Source organism: Coturnix japonica, chromosome 10 (assembly GCF_001577835.2).
Source record: "Coturnix japonica isolate 7356 chromosome 10, Coturnix japonica 2.1, whole genome shotgun sequence".
Taxonomy (NCBI): domain Eukaryota; kingdom Metazoa; phylum Chordata; class Aves; order Galliformes; family Phasianidae; genus Coturnix; species Coturnix japonica.
Genome location: NC_029525.1, coordinates 137,027 through 151,234, shown reverse-complemented (window position 1 = coordinate 151,234; position 14,208 = coordinate 137,027). Strand labels below are relative to the sequence as shown.

The 14,208-nt window shown below is 41.9% G+C and overlaps 1 long non-coding RNA gene across 5 annotated transcripts; it reads right to left on the bottom strand.

Annotated features, from left to right (window-relative positions):
- On the bottom strand, positions 1–8,123 carry LOC107318446. 5 transcript variants are annotated; one of them, XR_004308579.1, is made up of 3 exons: positions 8,080–8,123; positions 1,647–4,418; positions 1–1,231 (listed from the first exon to the last, which is right to left on the bottom strand). It is a non-coding gene; the product is annotated as an uncharacterized LOC107318446 (long non-coding RNA). The 5 variants fall into 5 exon arrangements; XR_004308578.1 differs by lacking the exon at positions 8,080–8,123 and having other exon boundaries at positions 1–719; positions 1,115–1,231; positions 1,647–4,876; XR_004308577.1 differs by lacking the exon at positions 8,080–8,123 and having other exon boundaries at positions 1,647–3,973; positions 4,321–4,876.
- Positions 8,124–14,208: the final 6,085 nt, after the last annotated feature.

Below are 14,208 nucleotides of genomic sequence, written 5' to 3'. Positions count from 1 at the left end.
TTCAACGTAATAAAACTTTATTTTGACCTTAATTAAGGAAACCTAAAATTCAGGGTCCACATACTTAACAAAGAGTAAAATGTTCTGAAGAATAGAAACAAATGGAAGTCCTACTATAAATCTGACTACAGTCAGTTCCTTCAGATCTAGCAGAGATCAACAGAGTTTACATACACTAGAAAATTACCACTTGTTAAGTTTTTTAAAAAGACAATACAATAAAAAAGACCATACAATATTTCCTTTATGTTTAGGGATCCCTAAGCAGTATGACATTGCTTCTGTAGACAGTAATGCAATATGACAAGAGAGATGTTATTTTTAAAGCATAGTAAGTAAATAAGCTCAGTTTTAACACTTTCAAAACTAGGATGTTTGGCTAAAGTTAGAGATGTAAGTATTCCTGCTTAGCATAAGGATGAAGGAAATTTTGTAAGGAAATAAGAAATAACAAATTGTTATTTTAACAATTAATAAAACTGAAAAAGGCAAGAGTTAAACAGTATTAACAGTTTAAGATAGCTTTCAGATGATGTTAACTAAAGAGCACCATCATGAAGTGATGGGACATATCTACAGGAACAGGGAATGGGGGGTGGCTTCTTTGTTTTCTTTTTTTTTAAATGCTTATTGTCAGCAAAGTTGAGCCATAGAATTTAAATTATACTGCTATATATTCTCTTCTTCTTCAGCCCACTGCTGGCTCACTTACCTAATACCTGAAAGAGAAACATTTGTTTAATGAGATTTGTTAATTTGGAATGGACTTGGACTGGATAATCTTTTTGGTCATTTTGGATACTTATTCTTCAAAATTCTCCCTCCATAGTTTTCCTTCCTGATTTCACATTTGCTGTGTTTGGGGATTACTCTCTTACAGTCCATGCTGATCTGGACTTTTCTCCAGACTTTCTCTGGGCTAGCCTGACCTATAAAGCTGTTTGATGAGCAGCCAATTAATTAGTCAATGGAAATATTGAATAAATCACTGGAAGATGAAAAAACAGAGCTGATATCACTCGTGGTGGGTTTATAGAAGGATGCAAAGCCAACTGGTCTACACTTCCTTCACTTGACTCCTATGCTCCCAAGGGCTGAATGATGTATTTCCTACCTCAGAATATGAATGGACAGATACTCATGAGTGTGTTGAAGGCGATGCATTTTGCCAGCAGGACCCTCAAACCCAAAACAACCATGAACAGCATATTCATTTTCTCCATTTTGACATCTTAAAGAAAAAGAAAAAGATGGAAGAGATTGCGGTCTTATTACCATAATAAATGAAAATTCACACATCATAGATGAAAGAGGGAAACATGAACATAGGGAAAGATGGCAAAGAAATGTATTCATAGGAGGAGGAGATGCAGTTCTGGTGAAGAGTTTAGTACCCATTTTTTATTTCTCTCACTGAACATTGTCATCTATTTAACCTGTTAATTTGAAATGGCATGTTTTTACTCCGTAATCTGACATTTTTGCATCAGAAAAAGCATTTTCTTCATGCCTTTTTATGGAATCCACAAGTGAAACTTACTGCTTAACCAGTATCTACAATTCAGACATTTCTGTACTGTTTCCATGTGATGCTACTGAATCCCCAGTAAAGCGCATTGACAATATTACTGTTTGAGGTAACTAACCTTTTTTAGAGGCATCTGTAAAGTTGCAAGCATTCTCTGATGCCAGTTCTTCATCTTTCTCTTCTGTTGAATGATTGAGAGACACTATAAACTGTTTGTAAACTAGATGAAACAAGAATTACATAAAGCACACCTATACCCCGTTTCCCAACAGTAAAATTAGACTATCAGATGAAAGGCAGGTCACTAATTCTGAAATTATTATGAAGATAAATACTAGCTGTTTACAAGTGATTGCTAGAAAAATCCACCAGGATTTTTCCACTAAGAATTTTATCTCCTTTTTGGAATGCACTTTACCATAAGAAAAATAAAAAATAAACAAAAGATTTAGAAAAAAAAAAAATCAAACTTCTTATTTTTATTTTCATAAATTATTTCAGACTTTCTACTGTTATACATATACTCATGACTTGAACTCTTCTGCCTTAGATAAAAGTAGGCAGCCAAAAATTAATGGTTTTGGTTTTAGCTTCTGCTTGGTGTTTCTTGATGTTACTGTTGTTGTGTGGTTGGCTGCTTTTCCTTTTTGTGTTTTGAGAAGAAAACTCTAAATTCTTATATAGCTGAATTAAGATAATCTACACTGGGTTCTTCTCAATACCTAGTTTCCACATGACTAAGCACCTAAAAAATCTTTCTGACTGTACCTAAATTGTGGCTGCTAAGTGCTCAGAAAACAAAAAGTATATTGGAAGAGCCGTCTAACAGAATCAGTTTGTGTTTTTACCAGGCAGGACTGTGCTTGCTACAGTCTTATTCCCCTTGTGCACAGCTTTGCAGGTCCCTTCTGTATCTCGTTTTACGCCGACTACTTTCAAGGTACTGTACATCCCCTCAGATGTGAGAATAGGTTCCTTCAGATCATACACAATGTCACCCTTGGGCCCATCAAGACTAATGTTCTTGTAGAATGTTCTTGCCAAACAAGCCACATTCAAAACACTGGCATACTGTTTGCACTCCTTTGATTTAAGTGCAATGACTTCTGGTGTAGAATCTTTTTGTCTTTCTGAAAAAGAAACCAAATTCTGTGATATGATCAGGAGGCAGGAGCAATTCTCCCATGAGAACCCAGAGAGGCTGAGCGAGTTGAGGTTATTCTAGAAGAGAAACACCTGAGAAGACATAAATAGCAGCCTGCCAGTACTTACAGGGGACCTACAGGAAAGCTGGAGAGGGACTCTAGATCCAGAAGTGTAGTGATAGGCTAAGGAATAATGGCTTAAAAGTAAAAAAATAAACTCTGTAAATTTAGCTTAGATATTACGAAGAAAATTTTCATTATAAGAATGGTAAAGTACTGGAACAGGTTGCCCTGAGAAGATGTGGATGCCCCATGCTGAGGGTTGTTCACAACCAAGTTGAATGGGGCTCAGCAACCTGATTCAGTGGGAGCTGTCCATTTTCTGACATGGTCGTTGGAAATAGATAATTTTTAAGGTCTCTACCAACACAAGCAGTTCTGTGATTCTATAATCCTGTGTTTCTATGGACCCTGTTGATCTGGGCCTTGACTTGAGAACTGACCTGAATTCCTTCCTTGGGCACCCAAGCCTAACCTACTCATTCAGCAGCATAACAAGTCCTTCTGGCTATGCTGTCATTCTTAGCTCTCATCCATTAAAGATCAGCTAACCCACTGTTCCCTGACATCTCAAATGTTTAAGCTCTGAGGGTTGCAGCACTTCTACTATGGAGATGGGCTGAGCTGGGAGTGCTCATCCTAGAGAAGAGAAGGCTGCCAGGATACCTTGCTGTGGCCTTCCAGGGCTTGACAGGAGCCTATAAGCAGGAGGAGGACCAACTTTTTACACAGTCTGAAAGTGATAGGACAAGGGGAAATGGCTTATTATTAGTAGTTTAAACTAGTAGAGGGGAAATTCAGTTTAGATGTTAGAAATCTTTTTGACACAGCTGCCCAGAGAGTTGTGGGTCCTCCAGTCATGGAGGTGCTAGAGACCAGGTCTCTGCTTGCCATTGGGCAGTTGTTTCAGTGCCTGGAAACCATGGAAACCATTGAAACAATGTATGTGAATCAGGGTAGGGCAGAAGGCAAGTGGAGGGTGATGGTAGGTAAATGAGTGTTTTAGAGCAATATAAATTAACTCAATACACTTATCTATTGCTCTAAGTTCTACACAAAAGCTGGGGAAGAGGAATATCCTTACAAAGACTACCTTTTGTAGAGTGGCATTTCCAAACATGCAGTGCTTTCTCACATTTCAATCATTTATTGCTATAAATGTTGTGTCCTATCTTTCCATAGGACCTCTTTTCTGCTGAAGCACTTAACATTTCTCTTCTCCTTTCCATACACCTTGGCTCTGCACAAATGAAAGAAAACAACTTTCACCTCATACTAAAGCTAGGACAGAACAACCCCTCCCCCCAGGGTATAATTAATACAGTGTTAAATTGAGTAGTACAGCCACTAAAGGGCAAGGAGGAGTGCTGGGGTTGGAGATCTGTGGAGCAATGCTTGTTCACAGAGCTAAGAAACCAACATTGTTGCTCCAGAAAATATTTGTCAGGTTGAAGTCAGGACCAAGACACCTGGTTGGAAAGTACGTGTTCTGATCCTGAAAGGCAGAAAACTCAAACCGCAGTATCCCACTACCCATTCTGTCCACCCCAAAATGAAGAATTAGTAGCAAAAACAAGCAGAACTTACTTGGTTCAACTGAGAAAGTGATCCCACTTCCAAATACGATCTTGTCTGTTGCCACAGTATTTCTGCACAGTCAAAAAAACACTTTTCTTGCCACATGTCTAAGGTGTATAAAATCAGAGAAAGAAATTATAGACACTCCAAAGGATCTGCGAATGGAACACCATGAAAACTCTACAAATCGATGAGGGAAGAAGACAGTGTTTTTGTAGTAGCATGATTTCAAACAACTCGTTGCAAGCCAAATCTTTTAAAGCCATCTTTTCTCTTCTCCTTGCTCGAGAAGCAGTATAATTCAACAAAACAAAACAAAACAACAACAACAAAAAAACCCACAAGAACTGTGCAGTTTTCTCCTTCAATACTTTCAATTCCTTCTTTCTTCAAGATGTTTGCTTATTTTTGCAGTCTCAGGTTTTTGCATTGAGTTCTAGAGTGTTTGCACCACTGTGCTACACCAAGTTCTCCACACACTGAAATACTTGTTTACAAAAAGTGCCTCTTCCTTCCCTTTTACTTCACAGCAATTACGATGAGACAGATAGTCATGCACCACATGGGGTACCTTGTATCACACATACCACAAAAAGAAATAACCTGTAGCAGAGTTAGAAGAGGGGATTTGAAGCTGATTGGGACATGCAGGCTGATAACGTGTCCCTGGGAACACTCACAGATTTTAGCTTAGTGAAAAACCAAAAGGTGGGTAAGGATGACTCTACAACAATTAGCAAAACTATACAGGGTTTGGTGTTTGTTTGTATTCTCACCTTGGAGTATTTATTTACTTATTTATATTTGTTTTTGGCAACAAAGAAGAGGAATATTCTCATTCTGTGCTTTTAGAAAAGTTAGCTTTCTGGATGGCCCAAGGTGATCTAGTATATTAGGAAGCAATGCATTTGCTAGCAGTTTTTTATTTGGTAGACTTATGCTGTGTCTGATGCATGTACTCAGATGTGAATGATCCAAATCGTTTATTACAAGTTCTCACATCACATATATACCTTCACAGGTTTTCTTTTCCTGGCTTTCCCATTTGCCCCTGCATGTCAACAGAACATTCCACAAACACTTCAACTGTTCATGCAGGCACTTGTCCAATCAGAGCCGTGAGCTGTTTTTTCTTCTTCTAGAGGTGTCCTTGTTTCTCATGCTGTTTATCTTATTCCACAGCTGCTGCTCCGTACAGTTCTTTATGTATTCCCACAGAGTTATATTGTGCTATGGGAGGAGCTATTAAATAACTATTTCGCCGCAGATGGTACAAAACAAATTGATCAAATTCTGCATGACAGTCAGATTCTGCATACTTAGTACCACCTGCCTCTGAAGTGTTGTGTTCAGAGAAAGATGAACTTCATGTATGTACATTCCTCAATGTGTAGGCATGGTGAGATTCTCCCTTCCCCACATATGGCTTAAAACAATAAAACAGAAGAATACTTATGTAATGTATAACCAATCTGTTTAAAATAAAGAAATCAGTGATTTATTGCATGGTGGCTTTTAAAGATATCAATGAACTGTTCACAAGTGATCAACAGCTGTGTTCACCCACTCAGTTGCTCATGAATGGTCTAGGCAGTGTCCTCCCCTGAAATTTAGATAGGCTATTCATTAAATAATGGTCTGTATTCACAGACGAGCAATGCTGGAGAGACATGACTGACACTTTTGCATCAGATAATGTCAGATGACTGAAGGTCACAATCCTGTAATAAAAGATCCCCCAGCAGGTAACTAGGCACCATAGTTTTTCACTTTGCTCCCCACCATCTCTACCAACTTAGTGGTCATATGGAACTAACTATTAAAGAGTGAAGAAATTCTTGCTGATAAGTCCTTTGTCCTCCAGTTGACAAATCAGCTTGTGAGGGAATCAGGGGTGTACCTGATGGTGCAATATTGCCCCAGTGCACCATCATGTTAGCATCCTGCACCCACTTTTCTTCTCTTAGCAGTCCCACAATAGAAGGTATCTTTGAGAGACTGGGCAAGGTAGACAACTACTTGATGCATTCTACCTCCAAGGCAGCAATACCAAAAACTCACCAGTACACTTTTGTGCCCTGGAAACATGCTGTCCTGAGATGATCTATATGAGGGATGCATAGAGCCTGTGATCCAGTCACAACAGGGTACCTTCACCACAAAGGCAGCAACACAGTTGGGAACAATGCTCTTGGGATCCCTTTATCACTCCAGAAATACAGACAGGTCTGGCCGTATATAAATTCAGGACATTAAAGTGTCAGGCCATCAAATCCACACAATCCTATATATCCATTTATCCATCCGGCTGAGCAGGGCCCTGCTAGCCTGGGCTATCATATTCATTACTCATTTTTAATTGTGTGAACAAAAAAGTTCGTTATCAAACTCAGAAATAAGATCACCTACTCTGTCTGGGGAACTGCCCACTGGAAACTGGAGCTGCCATTTTTCTACAGGAGATTGTGATTGTTTTCCCTTGCATCTCACAACCCATGCCTCTAGGATAGAGGTGGATTTTTCCACCATGCTCCATGATCACCCAGGTAAAACCACAGGATGGCACATAGTGGTGTACCTGCAACAGTCTTTGTCTTGAACAGAGGAATGCTTAATTTTCTTATCTGAGGTACTGATTTGTACAGGTGTAGATGAAAACCTCTTCCTCTTCAATCAGCTAAACTAGTTTCTCCACAGCCATGACACAGGCCCTTAGAGAAGAGACTCTTTTCACATCGCCAGAGTTGTTCAGGCAATTTACCCACTGTTTACTCCTCTAACTCTTTCCAAGTCTTTACTGACAGTGAGTTGTCCTATGACAATAACAAACTTGTTACTAACTTCAGTGTAAAGAGCATGCAATCCATGTGACTATCTGGATTTTGGGATAATTGACTGTTGCTAATGTCAGTATTATACATCACCTCCATGACGTTTAATTCCCTTAGATACTGAATATCTCTTCCACAGTTGTTTACTTGCTTGGCTAATGTGCTAATGTAGGCTAATCCCTACAGGGTGCCATCCCTGTAGGGATATACATAAGCATTTCCATGAGAAGATTCCTAAATGGACATCATGAGTCCAAATACCAGCTTAAAGTTAGTGATGAGCCAAACACAATCTGTAAAAATAAAAAATGGAGACAATGATATCTACCTCTCAGCTACATTAATCGACAATTTGTCATAATACAGGTATCACTTCCAGAAAGATTAACCTGGACTTGCAACTGATGGGCTGAACCAGGTCAGCTCTGGACTGAGAGGGTAATGATGCTGCAGAGTTCTGCAAAGCTGTGGGGATGCACAAGGGGAAGCAGGATTTAAAGTAAAAAAAAAAAAGAAGAAAAATATGCATGCATAAAATAACACCAGCCGATATGCTCTGTCTGACTAGGTACTATGGCTAAACACTACAGTCTCTGCTATAGTCTTTTCTCACCAAATCTTCTCTTAACTCTCTCTGTATTCTCAGACTCTCTTACATTTGTGTGTGCTGCAAGGCAGGACTGGCATCCAGACAGGGGTGCTGGGCCTACAGAAATGCCACAGTAGTTCTAGAAGTATCTGGCTAGTCAAGCTCCAGGCTCTTCTCTCTAATGGCAACAATTCAGACACAGTAACTAACTTAGTAGGAAACCCAGCCTTGGACCTAATAATCCCATGTTCAAGAAGAAATGAATGTATGGTTACAACTGAACAATTATAATGTTGATGGATAAACAGAGGTTATGGAATAGAGAGAGAATAAATGATAAATGCTCACCAATGCTGAGGCTTGCTGCAAAACCCCACACAGGAGCAATCTCCAGAAAGGGATCCTACCTTAGTGGTGGTCAGCCCTTAAATGAGATCTAGGAGAGGTGGAGCTGAGCTCCACCCTTTCCAGGAGCACAGCTCAATTCACAGCTGAATTACCTTCACCTGTGCTCCTGCAGCTGACTCATTGCTTGCCTGGGGTGGTTAATCAGAGGTTCAGGCTGTGATCAGCAGTTTCCCATACAATCCACCCCTTCACAGCATGAACCAATGATTAGGTGAGCTTTCCCTTATTACAGAGATCCAACACATTGCAACACTTATACAATTTCCCATCATAATGTATGCTGACACAATTCGAGAAATGATTGGTGAAGGTTTACAGTCTTCTGTGGGCCAGTGCTTAACAAGTTCTGGAGACAAGTACTGGAGACAAGCAATCATGAGGTGCACGTCCATCTGTGTTTCATCAGTCCCATGTGGATCACCATTAAGCATCTAATTCCTTCCAGTGGTCCTGGAAGCTCAAAGACTCAGGGGGAGTAATACAGATGTTTCAAAGGTACTAGGAGGGGAAGGTCTGCTCTCCAGGGCAAGATACAGGCCGTATTTCTATCCTGGGTCAACACTTCAGCTTGTAGCGGGGCATGCCCTGGTGTCTTGCTCTGGTTTATAAGAGGGAGGCAAGGTTCTTTAATATATGTATAATTGGTGTTAGATTAAGAAACAATGGTTCAAATGTTGGTCCAACCAGTTTTTACAAGTCCTAGCCATTTAGGGAGATGGGGAAGGGAAGATGGGTGATAGGAAAGGTAGGAAATATAAGCAAGGAGTGTCTGTAGAGAGCAAAAGAGATAGTCACCACGGTGGGTCCAGCGAGGTTCACAGCAGGTCCGTCGGTCTCAGGAATTCATCTGATCACCATGGGGGAAGAAAGCCAGTACAGCAAGAACCTCAGGAGGTTCTTCCGAAGAGGTTTTCCCCTCAGGGAATTCTTCGTCAAAGGTGTCTTTGGAAGTTTGTCTCCAAAGTCCCTAGTTTAGTAAGGGCCTTTTATCCTCCATTTCTGCGTTTGTTTGGTTTTTTTTTCCTTCTTCTTTTCTCTCAGTTTAGTGTGACATTCATGGCCCAACAGATAAATGAGCAGGGAGTGGTGCCTCCGTTGCTGTGAGCAAACATTATCGCCTTTTGCAGTGGTCAGCTACTTCAAGCGGCACCCCTGAAAAAGACTGCTTGTCCTGCTTCTGCTTATCTTTATAATCATAAGCAAAGGTACTGTGGCATAGTGTCACCCACCATTCACCTCTCTGGATAATTAGCAGTTGTCAGTTAGAGTCTTATCACCAGAAAGGCCTCATGAAGCAAGCTTTGAGACAAAAAAGAAAAACAGTTTTGTCTCACATACCATTATATCTTACAATCTGTCCTGCCCCTGTTGGATTATATGGCAGGTGGATCTGCCATACGATGTTGTTTTCTTCTGCCCAGCACTATATTGTTGCACCAGTAAAATGAGATCTTTGGTTGCTCTCGATAACTTGAGGTGTCCTGTAGGCAGACATCAGTTTAGTAAGTGCCTGATTTGCTTTTGGCACTGGATAGACCTGCAGTAGCTCACTTACAGTATCAACACAGTTCAGGGCATATCTTGCCCCTCAGACCAAGCAATGGGCCCGATGTAATCAACCTGCCATTGCTGGAGAGGATTGTGTCCTCTAGCAAGGTGGGCTGTTGTTTCAGGCAATGATCTCAGTCTCATCTTAGAGCAAGCGTTGCAGTCTTGGCATGACTGGGTGATGTCAGATAGTTGCACAAGCAACCCCTATGCCTTAGCAGCTGCCCACATTATCTTTTGTCCAGCATGCCATAGTTTCCTGGTGTAACAAACAGGCAATGTTCTCAAACTGAATTCTCAATCCATCGAACTCGGGCCAGTGTTTCGGCTTTGTCATTTCCCGGTGACTGTAGGGGTTGGTGACCAGAGACATGATAGACATGTACAGTCCTGTGTTTAACTGCATTCCATATGTCTAACCACATGTCTTGGTTGGGTGTGCATAATCCATTCCTGGGTGGCCCACTGTGCAATCGAAGGAGTGAGCCCTCAGTACACAGCCCAACTATCTGTATAGATATTCAGAATGCCATCACCAGGTTCCTTAGTTGTAGCCATCCACAGGCCTCACAATGCTGCCCATTGGCTGCGCTGACTCTCCCCCTCATCAAGCCAAATAGTCTCAGCAGAGGGGTGATATGCTATTGCTCTCCACTTGCTCAGGTTGCCCTTGCTGGATCCATCTGTGTACCATGCATCTTCAGGAATAGGATATTTTCCTTCCTGAATGGGACTCTTCTCTGGTGGAGTGACCAATGTTTCTTTTGGTGCATCACTATAGTACGTCACTGGGCTCAGGATCTTCTGTAATTCTTTCAGCAGTGATGAAGACAGACTACTCCTCTGGCTGAGATAGGTGACCCATTGTGCCACCGTTTGTGCTTGGGTCACCCCTGTCTTAGGAAGGTGGGTCAGATCTCTTACTCACCCCTGAATCAGCAGAGTAGTTTTAACTAAAATTTCAGCTGTTTGGGTTATTGGCTCTACCACTTGTAATGCAGAATAGGCAGCCAATAACTGTTTTTCAGTCATACTGTATCTTTCTTCTGCTCTGTGACAAACCTGAGACCAGAATCCAATACGGGTCCAAGCAGAACACTGGAGTTCCCACAGGCCCCAGCGAAAGCTGTCCTGAGTAACATGAACATCCAGTTCAGCTGGGAGGGTAGGATTAAATTTACCTAATGCCTGAGCTTGTTTAACTGCCAATTTTGCCTGTTGGAAAGCATCCTGTTCCGTTTTCCCCCAATCCCATAGCTCCCCCTTCTTCATGAGTCTGTACAGTGGCCTCAGCAGCTGTGCTAAATGAGGTATAAAGGAGCACCAGTACCCCAGCATACCTAAAGAAGCTGCTTTGGTGTCATAGGGACTGGAAATGCCTGAACCTTATCTATTACAGCACTGGGTAGTACTTTGGTTTTTCCTGACCAAACTACCCCCAGGAATTTCACAGACAGGCCTGGCCTTGCACCTTCTGAGGATTTATAGCCCATCCTCTTTCCTGCAGATAAGTGGTTAACTGCTGCTTGTCCTACTGCCTCCAATGAGTTGGATGTTAACAGGAGATCATCAATATAGTGATACAAGTTGACATTATCAGGTTTCTCCCATTTAGCCAGGTCACGCACCACTAGACTGTGACAGTATGTCGGTGAATGTACGTACCCTTGTGGCAGGACCTGAAAGGTCCACTGCCTGCCTCCCCATGTGAATGCAAACTGATCTTGCAATTCTTCAGCAATCAGAATACTGAAGAATTTGCCAAATCTAAAACACAATGGTATGTTTTAATCTCTCTACTTAATGTGTCCATTAGGGAGGCAATATTAGGTATGGCTGCATGACCCTATTTAATTCTCTGTAATCCACTGTCATTCTCCATGTTCCATCCGACTTCTGCACTGGCCATATGGGGGAATTATACAGGCTATGTGCAGGTCTTATAATACCTACTTTTTCCAATTCCTGCACCGTTCTTGATATTTCATCTTGCCCACCCAGGAGTCTATACTATCCTCCAATAGTATATATCTATACCAAGAGTTTGCCTAATGTCATTGGAAGGAACTTACCTGTACTCACAACTGGTGAACCTTCTGTAAATTAAGAAAGCAAGCAAAACTTGATGCTACTTCAACTTCTATTTCACTGTGATTCTGTGATCTTATATTAGTAATCCGGCACAATTTCGGCAGAAAATAATAGGCTCATGTTTCGCATGGCCTCTCAATATTGCCTGCACCGCCCAGACACTAATGCACCTTTGTCAGAGCCTGAACTCTCCCACAGTCGTCTGGAGAGCCAGACCCCATAGGATATCTATGCCCAGAATATATTCTTGGACTGGGGCAATAGACACCTTATATTCCCAGGGTGGGAGACACCCAACCCCCAGTTTCAACCAAGTTTGGGTGACTGGAATGGTCTGTCCCCCAAAACCTCCAATCATCACTCTATCACCATTAAATCTAGTCAGATCTCTATAAATTATCAATGTTTCTGCCCCTGTGTCAACTAGGGCCATAACCCTCTGGACATTTTTCCAGGACCAGAATATTGTTAATTCTACATAGGGCCTCTGGTCCCATCTGGAGGCCCTAGGGGGACTGACATCCCTTGTCACACCATGAACTGGGCTAAGTGTCATGGAGTTATCTAGATCAATCTATGTCCATAACAGGAGGAGCAGTAGGCCTGTGGGCCCCCCAGCCCCTGACAGATGGGAAGGGAAAAAGGGAAAGGGGTAGGGAGATGGGAGCTGGGCTCAAGGAAACAAACAGAGAAGCAGCAACGATCTAAGGACGAAAACTTATTTTACTAACTATGATATCGGAATACAAGATACTACAATATAATGCAATGTAATTGAAACTGAGGCTAATAAATCAAGTAAAATGAGAAAGAGAGAGATGTTTCTGAAGACCAAGAAGCCTACTTTGAAATTGAAGGCGCCATGGCTTGGAAGCACACCCACACCTGCTACCAGGCAGTGAGAGAGAGAGCGAGTGTCACTTCTGTGACGTATTTCCCTCTCCAACTGTGAGGTCCTCTGGGATGTGTAGTTCTTCTCTGTGCTCCACATGATGTTATGATGTGGAATACCAATAACAAAAATTACAAAACCATGACAGCTAAGGCCAAATCTTTTGCTTCTGGTGGCTCAGGCATTGTAGCCTGAGACACCTGAGGTGGCTTCTTCTTTCTGATGGGAACAATAAAGTCCTCTAAATTCCATGTTATTGTTGGCCTTCTTTCTATAACTCTTACCCTTGGTTTCTTAGGGTAATATTGGAATTTTTTATTATCCTTCAGCTGAAGGAGGATGTGGTTGGGCTGTCGATCAATATACGCACATCAAACACCAGCCTAATAAGATCATTAAACATTTGCTTTCGGGACACCCTTATGGGTCCCAATTGAGGGGCTCATGGAGCTGGCCTCTTGGTTTTAATTACCAGCAGAACTTCAGCTTCTTCTAACATTCAAATTTTATTCCACAAGTGCTCTGTTTGACTTGCGGAATCAAACTCCATAACCACAAAGTAGTTATAAAGGAGGTATGTTTAATGAGTGATGCGCATACACGCTGGTGCAAGGGGGATAGCTCCACCTCACTTGCACACTGTTAGGAGAAAGTGTGCAACAGATATAGGCTGAACTAATACATAATCAATAGTTTGCAGGAATTTGGATACATATTCATTGCATTACTGAGACCCCGTTAGCACGCAGTCCCTCCCCCCTTGCGCATGCGTAGTGAGTTGTGGGGGTGGTCGTGGGATGAAGGCTCATCGTCTTCCTCGCAAAGGCTCATCATCTTCCTCGCTGTAAACTTTCGACCCTTCCGGAGGGGCACCCCCCAAACTGGTTCTGGCTTGCTCTGTGGACATCTAATCACCACACTGTTCTGGGGCTGTTCCACCCTTATCTTCATGGCCTTCATCCCCTTGTTTTCTCAAACTCTCTCTGCTCCCCCTTAACATAAGCTATCTATCTGTAACTACCCTTTGCCTTAGTGAGGCCCCCTTTCCCTTTCTGTAGCAGTGTTCCCTTTTCATCTACTATGGCGTCCCTTTTCACTATTCATGTTTCTCCCAGGTCGGCTACTAATTGAGCCACCTGCTGACCACTGCCTCTGATGCCACTAAAGAATTTAATATTGAAACCAGGGTGCCATACATGTGGGAAGGGACCTACTATAAAATCAGGTTCCTCATTCCTGTGAAGAATTTGACCATATCAGGGTTATCAAAGGTATCTTCATAGATAGCCTCCCTCATACCCAGTTCCTGAATATAATTTTGAAGGTCCTCCATGGAGGACCACAACCCTGCATGTAATGGTATGTCTGCTTTGTTTGGCCAAACCATACGGCATGCTGCCATTAACCAATCTAAAATAGAATGGTTTTCATCTGGAAACTGGGTACCAGCATATAATCTTTGCCTAAGGGCAGGGTGAACAGTTACAGTAGCTAACTTAGATATTTCAGGTCCACTAACCGTAACACTTTCCACCCCC